At 41.4% G+C, this 14,445-nt stretch overlaps 1 protein-coding gene and 1 non-coding gene across 4 annotated transcripts in view; both read left to right on the plus strand.

The window, feature by feature from the left end:
- Nucleotides 1-14,445, plus strand: part of LOC119480529 (partitioning defective 3 homolog) — a 431,832-nt gene that overhangs the window by 18,230 nt on the left and 399,157 nt on the right. The window lies entirely within an intron of this gene.
- On the plus strand, nucleotides 10,801-10,872 carry trnaw-cca. The gene has a single exon. It is a non-coding gene; the product is annotated as a tRNA-Trp (tRNA).

Here is a 14,445-nt window from a genome sequence, read left to right on the forward strand (position 1 = left end):
AACAGTCAGAACTTTACTGTAAGGATAAAAGGGCTTGACCAGTATTGAAGCTTTTCACTTAAAAGTAACATTCAGAATTGGCCTAAGATATACATTAAAAACAGTGGAGCACCCCTTTAAGGTATACATACAGTCGGCATTCATAGCAACGCCCAGAAAATGACACATCCGGTTTACGCTGTGGGGGAAAACAAAGCATTCGCCACCATGCCCAAAAGCTGCTGTGTATAGCTTTCTGCACGTTAAATAAACGTAAAAATCTGGACCTCAAGTTTTATATTTTACCCAACAGAGAGACAGAATCTGAATCTGCATATATCAAATCATAGACTAATGGCATTGAATAACATTAGCGCTGCTACTGTCTTGAAACTGCATGGAGTTCACTCAAATATTGAAATAAGTCTATTACATCATAACATTATATAGGCTGTAGGGTATTGATATTACAAAGGTTAGTTTAATTCATCATATATGGAGTAAATGTAATAGTGTCACTTACCAGGCGGTTCAACCAGATAGCAGAAAATATCTGGGAATGACACGTCAGGCCATTTAGTTGGATCATTTGTCCAGTCTTTTATAAGGTATGGACAATAATCTACTCTGATTCTGTCTATATTTTGTATGTAACATCCTTTGTGGAGTGAGGACAAGGACTCTATATAAGACATGGCACTTTTGTACGTAAATTTATTATTTAAAAAAACGCACTTTCCTAGCATATCCAGACGGGGAAAATAATTGTTTTTCCACAGGGCGACTCCGCCCTAAACTACGCCCCCAACTATGACACAACAACGACTGTTTACTGGAGGTTTCACTGGGTTTTGCCTTTACTTCCCTCCAATTGAAGAAAGTGACTACTACTACTACTGTCAGCCCCGTCGATTTTCTTTGCATAAGGCTGACTGGCAGTAGGTTTTTATCTTAGATCACCTTACACCACAGAGTCTGCTGACTGGTGAACCTCTGACAGAACACCTCTGAGTTGTTTGTGTGTACTAATGAATTAGACTACTTTTACAAAACAAGGCTATGTAAACATCCTCCCTCTGTACCTGTCAGACAAGGCAACTTCCTTACAAGTGAATGTTTGTTTTGTGTTAATGGCGTCCTGGAGAGAGTGCGTGGGTGTGTGTGTACCGACGTTTTCCGCGTATGTGCTGTCAGGTTTAGGTGAATGATCTGGTTGAGCCGGTTTCGTGCTGTCAGCGCCTGTCAACCAAACAGATTTCTCATCAGCCCTCCTCTTTGCAAATGACAGAGCGCCCCAAGGCACTTAAACTTTCATCACCTCTTTTCAGTCCGTTGCCTGCAGTATTCCCAAGAAAAACTCCCAACTTGTCCCGTCAGTTCTCACTTGATCCAGGGCCAAATTTGAGGTTTTCCTTAGACATTCATTATTTGATCCGAGCAAATCTGATTTCTTATATGCTCAATTTTTGTAGTCAAGGAGCATATAACCTCTCGCCACATATTGACCTTCATGACAGTCAGATTGGCTAACAATCCCCTTTGGAGTAGGCTTTAGCAATCCCACATCAATCCTGTGCAATCATCAGCATAATTTCAGAAACCAGTCTTCAAGTTTAAAGTAATGTGCTGTCTTGTCTTGACCTTGACGTGATTTGAACACAGATCTTCTGATCTGGAATCAGACACTACCATTGCAGAGAGGGTCTTGCTTTGTCCTAATCTGTCAACTAAAAGCTGTGGATTAAAATAGCTATTGTTTTGTCCTTTGGAAACAAAACAGATTCTCCAAATGGGAGGTGTTTGGTTTCTGTATTGGCCAGGAATCAGATGAAAAATACACTTCTTTGGTTTGTGTCTGGCAGTACATTCTAGCTCAGAGGTAAACACACATCAGCACACTTGAACTCCCTCTGATTTAAAGTGTCTGGATCAACCTAGCTCTGTTTATAGTGGGTCTGCACCTTTTCATTTTCACAAACAGACTGCATGGGACTCTGCCACAATTTCCACCCCGCCTCCACCTCTGCACTCCTACGGTGGGTTCACATAGGGAACGGAAGCGCCACGCTATGTTAATCGTCGCTCAAGCTGAAGCCTGGCTGTTCACATCATAAGCGCATTTCTCCACACCGGTCAACAAGCAATTCTGCACCTCTGCTGTTTACTATAGAGCTTACTATCGCTCTCTCTCTCTCTGTCTGTCTGCTGTGTGTGTAGTGTGTCTGCTCATCTCTTTCTCTCTGTTTAGACACAACTGACAAATATGTGGAATAAGTTCGTAATTTAAAACCCCTGATCACAAACTTTAAACTTAAACTTTAACAGCAGCTACACTAGGCTATTTCTAATGAATGTAATGGACGGATTTTGAAATGTGATTGGGGGGAGGGACTGGGAGGGAATCAGAGGAATTAAAACTCTGGGAGAACAGCAGGTTAGAGGGGAGGGAAGTCAAAGAGGGATGTTGTGGGATGCACATTTTATCATTTATCAGATCATTTACATCCCATATAATATATAATTTACATCGTTTATAGTAGATTGTCAGTGTGTTTTCTTGCCAGATTCGCTCGCGGCACGCGGAGAAAATAGACCAGACGCCGAAACTATCATTGAAGATGGCGAGCCGGCCGCGGAGCTTTGTGCACGTGCTGTGTGAACAGCGGAATCGAATTACATGGGCGTCGAAAGGACGCGGGTAGCGCTTCTCCGAAAATCACGGTGCTTTGCTGCGCTTCCGTTCCTGATGTGAACTCGGGGTTACTCCTACCACCACCACCACCCGGAGATGCACATAGACCCTTAAGTGAAGGTGAAACACGGCCATTTTCACTCTCCAGTGGCTCTCCTCTCACACCAAGCCTTCAACTCTGGTGGTCCTAAAGAGAGATTGATGGGCTCTCCTCCATCACTCACTGACTTTAATGAGAACAGTCTCAGCAAAAGTACTGGGCGGAGGCGGAGGAGGGGCGATGGAGCAGCATTAGGGGTCGTAGGCAGTCAAACAGATACAATGCCTCTTATGTCACCTTGCATCTGAACCACAGCAACGTTGGCACACTGGTTGGCTGGTGGTGGGCCCCTCAGTGGCACGCCTTTTGCTTTTGTTTGTGTCGGGTCATGGCACATCATAGAGAGACGGAGACATAAGCAAAACAAGCAGGATATATGGAATAGAGTGCAGTAACAACACTGCTGTCACCATGGAGAATGGTGCTTTAAAAGTAAAACTCAGTGTCCATGTTCATCACACTTGTAGCTCTGAGCTGGTTTGAATCCACCCTGCAGGTTGTTTCCGGCTCAGCGGCGCCCTGTCTTCATGCACAGCCAAAGCGAATGAGATGTATTGGGGTTGCTTTACGTTGCACTCTTGTTTCAAGCATCAGCAGGTTCTGAAATTACCTAGAATGGATGTGTGTGTGCACATGCATGTGTGTGAAAATTTCTACTCTCCCTGGCGTAATTGTGTCCCTAATTCACTCGTCGATAAACACTGAGCTCATTAGATTTAACCTTGCAGCACAGCCTCCGGTGCTTTCTCTCAACATCTTTTTTATTCCGTCTCAACCTCCTTCCCTTCTCTTCTCCTCCCTTTGTTGTCTTTCCCCTTTCTTTTCTTCTATCCATCTTTTACACCCTCCCTCTCGTTTCCTGTATTTTCTTTTCTTTCCTGCTTCTATCTCTTCTTTTTTCTTCTTCTCTATCTCTCTAGTTAAAGTCTTTTTTCTTACAGCTCACAGTCAAAAAGCCCATCTATCGAGAGGTGATTGCGTACACAATCGTGCACAATGCTTTCATTACATTATATTCACACCCACCAATTGACAATCATTACCTGATTATACATTTTAAAATTTAAAGTTGAAAGCACATCAGAGACATTTTGAAAGATATTTGGAAATAAAAGCAAAGAGCATGTTGATGGATCATGTTGAGACGTGAGAATAAAGTGGTGCAACACATTCCGAGGTTTTAACGGTTACATGTTTAGTCCATTAGCAGACAGGAGAAAGTGGAGAGAAGTGGTATAAGACTAGAAGGAGCGGTGGCATAATAGTCACAGCCTGGCGACATGACATACTCAATATTGTCCACTGTTTCCCTTCTTTAAACGTAATATTTACCAGCTGGTGCTCCTGTGGAGAAATGATGAAACCCACATGAGCACAGTATTTCTGTGCTTCACCAAAGTGAACATTTCACATGCAAACCCCCTTTTTAGTGCACAGCTTGAATGGCAATGCTTCTCTCTTCACTTCATTAGTTGTGGGTGGGTACCCTGAAAGTTAAATATAATGTTATTATGTTTGGAAGACTCAGATGCCATTAGAAGGGCGACATGGGGAAATCGGAAAATTACAAGGAAACACAAGGAAGACACGGTCTGTTTTCGTGGTTTGGGAGTTCCTTCTTTTTGACATTTTTGACACAGTTTTGGGGGAATTTTTTTTTATCAATAGTGACTAGAATTATTATAAGGTTTTCCAAAACCTTGGATGTTAAACAGTCTCTGTGACAGTGATTTATGGGTTTATATTACGCAGGTCTAAAGAGGAGACTCGCCCCCTGATGTTGACAGCAAAAGCGTGTTGCTGTTCTTGCATGCAGGAGACAAATAATACCTCTAGTTTTCTTTCTGTACAGAGGGAATGGGGAATCCCTCAATCTGAATCATCTCAGACTCCATGATCTGAATCATGCTGTATTCCAGCATTTAGTAACAATTACACGATTAGTCCAGAATCGTGACATTAACGCAGGAAGTCTATTTCAGTGACACTGTGCAAACAACTCACGTCTGCACGCTCGCACTAGCAGGCTGCTGAGAAAAACGCGTGTGAGCCAGGCGTCTCAGACAGCCCTTTGGCTTTGAATGCTGTTCATGCTGCCAAGCTTCGAGACAGTGAACAGAAAAGCAGCCGAGTTGCTAAGTGGCCATGTGTGTTTCCTCCTAACGCTGCTCTTAGAGTTGACACACCATGATACAGAAGCAGATTGCTTTCATTTGGAATAAAAAAATATTGCCAGTTTTTTTTAGATTAATGACAGTTTTTCATGATTTCGAAAAAAAATGTGTCACAACTCTGAGATGATTATCCCATAATCTTCTTAATGATCACAATAAATCTTAGCAGACTTGATGATGTGTGCATGTCTAGTTGCATTTCTTCTCAAACTAAGGCTGAAGTAAAACTGTATTTAATTCAGTAGCTGTGTTATGTTGGCCCTCATCTCCACCCAGATTTATTGACATTCATTTGTCAGAATATAATACATACATAATTACATCAGAATTATGAGATATGCTGGGATAGCATGAATTCGATCTGTCCAACCACCTATGAATCATTCGTTGAATGTTAATCTACATATTACATGGGCTGTGAACATGATGCATTTCTATAGAACCCTCTAGCTGTTTCTGCTGAGAGGTTAACAGTGGTAGACTATATGCTGGGCATTGTCAAGGTGCAAATATGTACGCGGGGTTTTAACAGGACTAAGAGAACGCGGAGAAGTAGTCAAGGAGCGCATGTGCTCAGCAAACCTTTGTCTTTATCATACCACTGTAGTCAGCACTATAGGAGAATAGTGAATAGTTTTGCCATTGCTTTGTGATTTGCTTTTCATAATAAATGCTCAAGCAAAATAAATACACAATCATGCACTTCAAGGTAGAATACTGCCACATGAGGCATCACATTAACCCTGGACAAAAAATCCCAGGGAGAGACATGATTCTAACCATGCCGCTATGTGGTGAAAATTCCTGGTGAAATTCCTTGATCTTAAACTAATTCATCTGGATAACGTCATGCTTGTATACATGACGCATCATTTGGCTGTCTCTCACATTTTAGAACAAACAAGAAACAAATCCCATTGGCAGCTGGCTGCTTGTTAATGGAGGTGCTGATAGATGAGCATTTCATCAGCGCAGCAATTACAGAACTAAATGACAAAATAATAGAGACATCTCAGAAAGACAAGAAGAGGCCATGTTGTGACGGAATGGGATGAGCAGTTTCATTCAGGTGAGGCTGTTTCCAACACAGAAGACAAGAGGCTTAGTCCTGTTAAAACCCCGGTGTGCAGCTTTGATCTTTTGAAGGATTTGCTCCGTTGCACTCACCTTGACATGATTTGAACATACAGCCTTTTTGATCTGGAGTCAGATATGCTACCGATGCATCGCACAATCTTTTTAACGCGTGACTGCATTCTTTTTTTCTGAAATTGTTACCCTCTGTCAGTTTGACCTGATTGTACATAACAGCAGATAGTTTGTGTCATTATCTCCTCCAGTGAAGTTTTCAACACGATCTCATCCCAACTCTTCACATACTGACTCTTTGTCAGACCCCTCAGCGTCACTTTTTCCGCGTACTAAACACGTGCTTAACGACCCCTCGGCGTCACTTTTCAGTCACAACAACAAGCTACAAAACCGCTTACTTAGGTTTATGAAAAGACTACATGGTTGGGCTTAAAATTACAACGTTTTTACAGTGCAAATGTGACTTGACGTTGTGAACATGGGGACACAACATGGGAAACGATCAGCTGATTTTAAAGTGAAAGTGAAATGTAACGCACAGGACACAAACCGCAGTCTCCTGGATGAAAGCCTTGTGTTTGTTGGACCCATCCACCTCCTCTCCCACCTGCCCTGTGTGTCTCTTTCACTCTCTATTAGGGATGTCACGAGAACCAATACTTCGGTACCAAGTCGATGCCAAAATTTTAAAAAAGTGACGGTACTCTTTTTCTACAGTACCGACGGTACCATACGATGCCTGTAATGGTCATTGCTAGGGATGTGACAGTGAGGAAAGTTTTCCCACCGGTTAATAAACTTGTGACAACACCGGTGTTACCGATTACACCGGACATTTTACAAGAAAAGATGACGGTCTATATGTGCAGAGCGCTGACTCTGATCTTTACCGTCGGGTGGCGGTGTGTCTGATCTCTCCGGTAAAGCTTTTGCTGCGGGGCTCCACTGCGGGGGTCTACCTGACGCCGCTGCTCCGTCCACACCGGCTGTGACGGCTCCATCCGCCTCACGGCGATTACCTCATTAACGTTATGGTTCCCTTATAGCATTGGGATTAAACGTGAAATATTGCCAAATAGGTGCGTTTGCTTTTCGCTTCAACAATAAATCCTCTGCCTTCTGCTCCGACTCCTGCTCCTACTACTCTGAGCTAACAGGCCAGATGTATTCACGGTCAGTATGTAGTGTCCGTCGTCTGACTATCGATTGATAACATGCCGCTGATACACGAAAAATTAACAAAATGGGTAAATTCTTATTCATTACTTAAAGGCTACATGCCTCTGTTTTTTGTAATGGTCAAATGTTTTTAATAACAGAGTGCGTGTTGAATTACAGGGGATTTATTGTTGTTGTTGTTGTTTTTTACCGTGGTATCGAATTGGTATCGAGAATCATGGAAATTCACTGGTATTGGTATCGACTACTAGATTTCTGGTATCAAGACATCCCTACTCTCTATAATACGTCACCTCACTTTCCCTGTGTGTTTACTGTTGCTGCGTATGGGTTTACATTGTAGTTAATGGGAAGTCCGGTGGGTCTCTTACCGCCGCTCAAGGGTGCCTTGTGCGGTGGTATCGAACGCCGGCGGCCGTGACAAAGCGTTGGTATTTGATGCCCTGGGAATGAGAACAAGCTGAAGTTTCAGGTCGACATCCATCTGACTGTGTGTTTGTTTGCTTGTGAGGCATGAATTTGGCTGAAATCTCAATCTTCATCCTGAATTGGGATTTTCACCTTCCTAGATGTTTTAGCTGTAAGTGTTCATGTGCTGGAGGGCAGCTCTGAAGTGCTTTACTTTCTAATTGTATTTACATGATGTGTGTAATAAAATCAAACCCAGAAGTCAAACGATAAACAAATATTAAGTGTTTATAAAAGGCCGCTTTGCATAGTTTAGAGGAGTTTACCATAGTTTTTTGCTCCTCAGAGTGTATTCTTCAGCAAAGTTTTGGCAATCTTCCCCCTATTACACTCAGTGCATGTTTGGTTTAGTGCACTTATGTGCAAGATGGTGAAACCATTTTTGTTGTTAAACTCTTCAAGGGTATCTGTCGTTTAAACATAATACAACTTGCAGATGTAAAATCAGATATGACCCCGTTGTGTTGTAAGGTGATGCACTGCACTTACTCTCTTTTCCTTTCTTTCTATCTACTCTGTCCATCTAAATGATCAAACATAATATTACAAGAAATTACTTTCTCACTTTTAAAGAAGATACTCCAATTCTGTCTATGAGTCATGTGCTTGCTTTCCTCCATTGACTAGACAGGTTTGGCTGTTTTAAATGTCTGCATAAGAGGTCATGATTGTCCTGGTAATTACAGTTCTCTATGTGGAGCGCCAGGCTTAGCTGATGTAGAAAAGCTTCTCATATTACATAATGTGGTCTGCTCAGAGGAAAACAAGGCAACTGAAGTGGGCCACTGCTGTACAATGTATATATATATATACAACATATATATATATACCGATCAGCCATAACATTAAGACCACTGACAGGTGAAGTGAATAACATGGATTATCTCGTTACAATGGCACCTGGCAGTGGTGGTGGGGGGGGGGGATATATTATACAGCAGGTGAACATTTTGAACTTTGAACTTTGTGTTGGAAGCAGAAAAAAATGGGCAAGCGTAAGGGTGTGAGCGACTTTGACAAGGGCCAAATTGTCCTTGCTAGACGACTGGGTCAGAGCATCTCCAGAACTGAAGCTCTTGTGGGATGTTCCCGGTCTGCAGTGGTCAGGACCTACCAAAAGTGGTCCAAGGAAAGAGAACCGCTGAACTGGCAACAGGGTCAGACCCGAGGCTCATTGATGAACAGGGGTGCTAAGGCTGCCCTGTGTTGTCAGATCCAATAGAAGAGCTACTGGAGCTCAAACTGCTGAAAAAGTTGATGCTGTTTCCGATAGAAAGGTGTCGGAATACACAGTACATCACAGTTTGTTACGTATGGGGCTGAGTAGCCGCAGACCGGTCAGGATGCCCATGCTGACCTAATGTTATGGCTGATCGGTGTATATATATATACATCAATATATGTATATATATATATACACCGATCAGCCATAACATTAGGATATATATATAAATATTTATATAGATATATATATATATATATCTATATATATATATACAGTATATTCAATATATGAAATATGAAATGGCTATGTAACACAGTCAATCACAATCAATCATCATCAAGAATTAAATGAAAAATAATACATATTTTACTTATGCAATATATAATTCTACAGTTGTGCAGCTGTGATCAGAGCCCATACTGTGGGCAGGGTAGGAGTGGCGTTCCTTATGATGAGATCAGTGTGGTAAAAGCATGCATGCCTTCAGGATGTGTTGTAGGTTTACAGTATGTTCAGGCAAATTGCAGCAGCATTTGTTAAATGGAGCTCTTCAAGATTACTGTTGCTGCTTCTTTTTTCATCAGTCCTTCCTTGCAATACTGTATCGTCCTTTGCAAAAAAGAGAGCCTTTCTAAGGGCGTTGCATGTTTCTTCTTCCAGCAGTCATAAAAAACAGTACACACACACACACACACACACACAACAGATCCAGATCCTCCAGAGACTTATTACTGTAAATAGAGCTGTTACATCCGTTATATTGAAATATGATATTCCTCACACGCTCAGTGCTTCTACTTCCACTTTACTTTGTCAGTTCCTGTCCAAGCAATCACTTAATATCACCAGCAAATGGATAGAGAATATAGAGCACTGTTTGAGGATTGGCAAGACTCAGTGTACACAAAAACACAGGGTCCAACTCTAAATATACACACACACATCTGGCATGTCTTTCTCTTTATAGCTGTCTTTCTCCATTGTTTACATCGCGTGTATTTTCGAGTCCATCATTTTACTGTAGTTCCCTGTGGCTCAGAGTTTCAGACGTCAGTGTTTGTGGATTTTGGATGTTTGCCCCGGTGATCTTTTGGAAAGTGGCTTTCATCAGCACTCTCTCCCTGCCTATTCCCTTTGTCTCTGTGTGTGTGTTTTTTCCTGACAAAGATTCAGAAGTTCAGGAGTTCCCGTCACATTGGAAACCAAAGCAGTTTGTTTCCATTACCTGACTCAAAAGTTTACATTTCCAAAAGACCATTTATCATGTAATCCATTTAATTTAGAACAAGTAGTATATATCTCTAGGGCTGAAATGTTTCCTCCAGTTACTTGAGTAATTCAATTACAAAAAATCATCATTGTTTAGTCTTGTTGTTTGTGTTTACTAATATTTTTTGGACTTCTCAGACCATAGGAATAAAATGTATGAATTTTGAAAATGGGCATAGTTCCCCTGTAAGAGACCCGTCTTATTTTCTCTTTTGTATATTTGCTATTGCTCCTTAATTTAGTATTTTTTATTTAATTACTTGATTAATTAATGGAATAATTGGTTGAATACTTGATTACTAGGATGATCGATACCTGCAGCCCTAATTATCTCTATGTCCAATGCTACGTGATCTCAGTTGATGGTGTTATTCAGATGATCAAACATTCAACACATTGACATCAGTCGTTGCATTCTTATTTCATTTTTTATATATAGCATGTTTATACATATGTGTTTATATAAATATTTTAACTTAATAGTTTCTATCTATACTAAATACTATACTTTGTCTGTCACAAAGAAGGTGATGGTAATAACAGGCTGTACAGTGTCCCAATGCCATTGGAATGACTAGTGAGCAGTTTGGAAATGAAAGTTGTGCCCAGCTGTAGGTATCCAGACCTTGTGGCGCAACGGTAGCGCGTCTGACTCCAGATCAGAAGGTTGCGTGTTCAAATCACGTCAGGGTCAAACATTATAACGGCCGCAAGTATTCACATTCAGGAAATGTATACACAAGCCTACTTGAAAAAAAGAAAATATTTAGGTGTTACCCCGGTGAACGAGATAAAACTGGCAGCATGAATGAGTGAGTGATTTTGTTGATCTAGACTGGCTGCTCTGGTTTGTGTGTTTCCATGGTGGAGCTGTAAACTATCTTTTCTACCTTGCCTGATGTGTGTGGCTGAGCTGCAAAACTTGAAACTGAGTTGACCTGACAAATGAATGACATCATACTGCGTTCAGACAACCAGAATAACCAGAATCATAATGTGAGAATGGATAAACAATATAAACAAAGCGGTAAATACACAGTAGGCTGTGTGTAGATTTTGGATTGATCTCCAAGTTGCCAAGCTGTATTCATACAATATGTGTCATGCATATCCCATAATGTAAGCAACACAATTTGCAATTTTTTTGGGTAAATACTCTATATATATTAGAAAAAATTATACTTACTGCATGTGTTTCTATATACATTGTGAGAAGTGGGGTAGTGGGTGGACTCTGGATTGGTTGTGATGGGCCACTTTTGATCAAATTTCCAACAACTTCTTTTTACGGAAACCCGGCTTACTGCTGGCAGTTATCAGAGCTCAGGCTCTGTTCAAACTCTGCACTGTTTAGTCTGCAAATACATATCCTAGGCCATGTTGCATCGTGTCTGGTGTCACGCCATGTGGGACACTGAAAGTGGATACATGAGCCTCTTTGGTTGTTAAAAGAAGACAGGTTTACTTTGCTTCCAATGTAAGGTGCACCAGCTGTGTGTGAAAGTGGCATTAGAGTATATACAGCATACAACATTAGAAAACTTTTTATTGGGCACATGAGCTAATTTTGTGCTCTGCAGTTGCAGTCCAGATGTGGCGAGCATGGTGCACTGTCTCAACATGTAAGACCAAAGAGTTTCCACTCCCTCCTCTTGCTTGGCCTTTACACTCCTGGGATCTCAATGTCTGCTCTACATATGTTGTTCTTGAGCCTACTGGGATTTGCACACACTCAATGAACTGATCCTCCCTCCTTCCTCCGGTGTGAAGTGTGAGGTGTGTGCTCTCGTGTGAAGTGTGTAAGAGGGTTTCATGGTCACGGTCTGTTGCTTCTTCACAAAACCATGACCAGCACACTCCTCAGTACACGTCAGGGTTTCAGGACTGGACGTGCTCTGTGAAGTCACATTACACAGTCGCCAACCTGAATCACAAATATAACCACTTTATAGATATTTGGTATTTAGATATTAAAATTGACAATGTAGACTTGTGAATACCTGAGAACACCATGGCATAGATCCATTTCTACATTAAACAGTTGCTCTGTCTCAATTCACATACCTCTGTACTTTCACTTACTATACTGAATGCAAATGTATGGCAAAATGCAGTGTACCAAGTGCAAGTACCCGGACGTTGTACTCAAAACGGTTGAAACGTTGAGTGTGGAACACTGGACACTTCTCACCCTCAACGGTCGCCATCTTTTGCTAGGTAGCGGAAGGGGAGAGGCCACCGACCTATTTCAAACTTGTGAAAATGGCGGGCGAGAAAGCTGCAGTGTTTGCGATTTAACAAAAACATCGAACTATACAAATTTTAGCTAAACATCTTTTTTTTCCACAAAGTATCACTATACTGTAGTCGGATAGAACCCGTTATTGGGTTAATTTATCAGTCTGAATTGAATTACTGCCGATATGGCGTGATATACCACCAGATGATCTTACCCGGGAAAATTCATGAACTACGCAAATAAGTCCATAGTGTGCACAGCGTACTACATGGAAGTCAGTGTACTAACGGAAGTATTCAAATTGAGACACAGCTTGCTTTTCCCTGGCAAAATACAGATCAGTCAGATGAACGTCCTTCCTCTCATATTTTACTTTCCAAAACTTGACACTGGACACGCCATCCTGCGCTTTCACTATCCACAGATATGATGACAGATTAACCTGCTTCATTTCCTGACTGACTGAAGTTTACTCTTGTTTTCCATAGCTGCTGTATGTAGATTGGAGTTGCAGTTTTACAATTTGAACGTTGCCATTATGTTTCTATTTTTACAGTACACAATGATGTTTGTTCCACAGTTAGATCCCAGGCACCTCCTCCTCCTCCTCTTCCTCCTCCTCCTCCTCCTCCTGCACACACACACAAACACAAATCCTAGAAAACAGTCTTTTTGACCTCCCTCTGTGTTCCACATCTGCAGTCAGTGAAAAGAGCCGTGTGTCTCGTGACATCTCCGCTGCGGGTTGTCTGTTCTTGGTGATTCACCCTGTGCTCTGTGTTTCTCTTGGCTCGTTCGGAGGTCCCATCTGGCAAGCATAACGTCTGTGCTTATGAAATAATAAACAAAAGTGTGCCGAAATTGTGCTGAGGGCTGCTTCTATAAGTAGACAAGGAGTCTACAGTCACAGTCACAGTGCCCGACTAGTTTTACTGAACTTGCAGGGACTACACTGACTTTCAGTGCCATTTGCATCGTCCTGTAGCCAATGTTAGACATTGTTAGAGTTCAAACTGTCAAGCTTAGTTGTCTTTGAAAATGACAGGGATTGATTCTGTTGCCCAGTCATTATGGATGTTGGTGTGGCTCTTTTGCATATGAAATGCTCTGAGTAACAATAACTTTAAAGTGGCAACCAAATGAGAACATCCATTCATTGTTGTCTTCTTCCTGACTTGATATAATTGTCTATACACCTTGCACATTGGCACTGGCATGTTTGCAGTTGTCATTGTTTCTCCTAAATTAAGACTAAACCTTTAAAGTATGTAAAGAAAATGACACACTGGCAATGAATGATGGGTAATTGATAACTTTCTTTAAATTCTGTCACAGGTACTTTATGTTATCCATCATGCAATAATAATACGCAGATATTTCAAATCTGCAACAAATCTGACTGTTCCTCTTCCCTGTCCAAGGCTGAGCAGATGGCCTGGATGGGACGTCTCCCTCAGGGGCCTGAGACTAAATGGTCTTTTAGTAACATGACACCCTCAACCGTTGGTTGATTTCTGATAAGCATTTGAAAGTGACAAATAGTCTTTATCAACCCACTTAAGAAAATTGTCCTTTTGTTCCTTTCCGTCCACAGGGAGGTCAGAGGTCAGACAGTAAATATGTGTGTAAGGTGTGTGTGCATGTGTGTGTAAAGCCCTCCCACTGTTGCTAATGACCACTTGTCTCAAATGGGATGAAACTGGCTAGCTGCCCAAACAAGCTACTATCCTGGCACTCCAGACAGATTGGTAATAAACATGCTAATAAAACTGTAACTTTGGGATGCGAGCCAACATGCTAGCTGCTAGCTAAGATTAATCACAGACTGTGAGCTGTCTACACTTTATAGTCCAGTCCTCATTTATATATATATATATTTTCACTGACTGAATCAAAGGGTTAATTGTTATGTAAATTATGCATAACTACGATAACATTTTGGCTTACATTTTGGCCATTTATTAAGTAATGCATGTAAATAGCTTTTGCACACCCATAAGTTCCCTAAGAATGTTATTTTAGGACCAT

Source organism: Sebastes umbrosus, chromosome 21, assembly GCF_015220745.1.
Source record: "Sebastes umbrosus isolate fSebUmb1 chromosome 21, fSebUmb1.pri, whole genome shotgun sequence".
Classification (NCBI taxonomy): domain Eukaryota; kingdom Metazoa; phylum Chordata; class Actinopteri; order Perciformes; family Sebastidae; genus Sebastes; species Sebastes umbrosus.